Here is a 3,014-nt window from a genome sequence, read left to right on the forward strand (position 1 = left end):
AATAACACTTGGGAATTGGTAGATCTCTCACTGGGGTCTAAGCCGATTGGGTGTAAGTGGATATTTAGGAGTAAATACCACACTGATGGCACTATCCAAACCTTTAAAGCTAGATTATTTGGGGATTAGAGGCTACAACCTTAGTTTTGTACAATACAACTCAAAGCAATAAATAATATTAATCTAAACTCTAATGGAAGAAGATTACAAAGTACATAAACACAAGTAAACAAGTGTAGAGTAGACCTTTGTTGATGTAGAACCTTTTGTTGGTAACAAGTTTACCATGTGCGCAGCGGAAAGCATGAGGTGTTGGGCCCAGAGATTTCAAAAAAAAAATTAAATAAACTTTAAACAATCAGATCCATTAACATGCAATAAATTAATCATAGAGAAATAAAAGATGAGGATTTACCAGTTGAAGAACTATCCAGAATCCTCGCTATCTTTTTTAATCTTCAATGAACATCCAATCCAAAGCAGTTCTTCAAAAATACTCAGATCAAGATCTTTGTAGATGGATATCTATACCTCAAGACGTGTGTGGGTGTGTAAGGTAATGGTAGGGAAAAATTTCTGATTCATAAGATATTTTCAACACATGAGATCTTTGAATATTAGGTCTGAGACAGTTTTCAAGGATAGAGAAAATAATATGATCTATTTTCTTTTCTGTCAAAAGTCTTATTTTTAAAACTATTTCCATCTGATAAATTTATAAAAGAATTAATTAAATTTTTAAATTCAAATTATAAATCAATTATTAAATAATTAAATAAATAAAAGAAATATCCAAGACTTATTCTTGGACTCTGTTACACGCCAACTACAGTGCATGCATTGTAGTTGGCATGTAACACATCCCTAATTTCAGGGATGTGTTCCAACCATTTTCTTTTAATTATTATTTAATCATTATTTATTCAAAAATATCTAAATCTGATAACTTATTTATCAGATTAATTAAAGAATAAATATTGTTGACTGCCTTTTTTGCCTTCAACGTATATAAAAGAGGTTAAAGAAATAGCTATATGAACACATATTTTTACGTGGTTCAGGTTATAAAAGAACCCTAGTCTACGAGTCTTTTTTATAAGAGAGATTGCTAGCCGGTAGTTGCAAGCTTTTACAGTATCTTCTCAGGTAACATTTAGATTGCACTGAGTCTTAGTATTTCTTAATCAAAATCCCATCCTTTACAATGAGACTTCCAGCTCTATTTATAGTGGCTGGTGTCATTAATGCTAATCATACACAACTAATGCACATTCCTCCCATAATTGAGGGATTAATACACTTCAATGTATTAGGCTGCAATGAACAGAGGCTTTGGCCCAATGCGGGACTTGCGGGGCCCACGGCAAAAAGGTAACCATTTTACGGGGAACATGCCCCTGGAATTGTCAGGGCATGCTACACACATTTCCGTGTCAGGCGGCGTAGTGGGCATGCGAATTGTCGAGTCATACCCGGGCAACCCTGTTAACGGATTGCCCAGAAAAGTGGTCAGACAATCTTCTGACTCTGAAAACCCGCTCCTACTGACATGTCTCTCCTTGTCCTAGGTCCGAGAACTAAGACCTCAGAACCCTTGCCTTAACTATCCAAGCTAGAGAACCTCCTTCTCCGAGCCCGAGCATCGAGTGATAACTCACCAAAGCACCCATGGTCGTCTTCAAGGATAAGGCCTCATCTAGTAGAATCCTTGTTCTGACTACAGGCCTCGGGCAGTAACATTCCCCTAGGATGTCTACGAACATCCTATCCATGCACTAGGAGTTTCCACGTGTTGGCGGTGAAAAATATGGACAACATTTGCCCCCCAAGTCTCTACTTGTCCTCTGACAGTAGAGACTTCAATCTAAAAAATATTTCGGAGAAGCCTCGAACGGTGAACATTTGGACTTCCACTGATGTCACTCTGGAAAGCAGAATCACTTCTCCCCACCCCATTGATGGGCCCATCAGTCCATACATTTAATTAGGGGTCACCTCGATGTCCCAAAAATCTACTCTGTGCCTGAGGTGTCTTCTCCCAAAGAAAACAATGATTATGATCCATGCCTTTTGAACCCTGATCGTCAGATTACTTTCGTGAATCTACTCATCTGACAGTTGTGGGGACGTTGCTTCTCTGATACGTTTTACTGGGTATAAAAACCCAGAAACCTTCAGTCTCACACCACAACCATTCGAAAATCACAAAAACTCTCAACGCACCCTCTTCTCTCTCGTCTCCAACCCCTTCCCGGACAAGTGGCATGAGTCTTCTTATTTTTGGCCAGACGGCAAGCAGTACTTCAAAGTGAGAACTCGCCTTAGCACCTATCTCTGTTTTATCTCTGGTAAGTGTCTTTGATCCATTTTGCTTGGTGTGTCTAGTTTTTTTTTCGATATACGTTTAGGAATGGTAATAGTGTAGGATTCCAAAGTTTGTTCTTCGTCTTCATAAGTCGTTGTAGGCATATTTTGACATTGAGTTCTCTCGAAACGACCTTCACAATTTTCCTATCAACTTCGCGCTTCTGGATTTGTGGCTGGAATCTGGGAAATTTCCAAATTCTGATAAGTTTATCTAACCTGGCCTGTCGTTAGGCACTGGGGATGCCTTGTATCTCCAAAACTTTCCTTTTCCTTCCAAGCAGTATTCTTAGAGTCATTTGTGTTTTGGCCATTTTTCCTTCGGTCAGAATGCTAACTACTTTGCTTTTTGTCTCAGATGTCCAAGGAAATCCACCAGCTACATGAGCACGGATTTTACCTATTCAACCAGAAAATCTCTGACATGGCCTGTGCGCGAGATATCTCCAAGGGCGACAAACCATCTGCCCTGACCTCCAGGTGGCGGTGAGGCCTCTAAGGTGTGAGGATTCAGGGCTCACTGTGGATGAGGTCAACAAGGCCCCTGTTCCACACCCGTCGCAAACATACGAGGGTGATGCATTCAAGGCAGAAGACTACCGTACATTGCTTCAACATCCCGAGGCCTTGGAGGCAATCATAAGGTACTG

Source organism: Humulus lupulus, chromosome 3 (assembly GCF_963169125.1).
Source record: "Humulus lupulus chromosome 3, drHumLupu1.1, whole genome shotgun sequence".
Classification (NCBI taxonomy): Eukaryota; Viridiplantae; Streptophyta; class Magnoliopsida; order Rosales; family Cannabaceae; genus Humulus; species Humulus lupulus.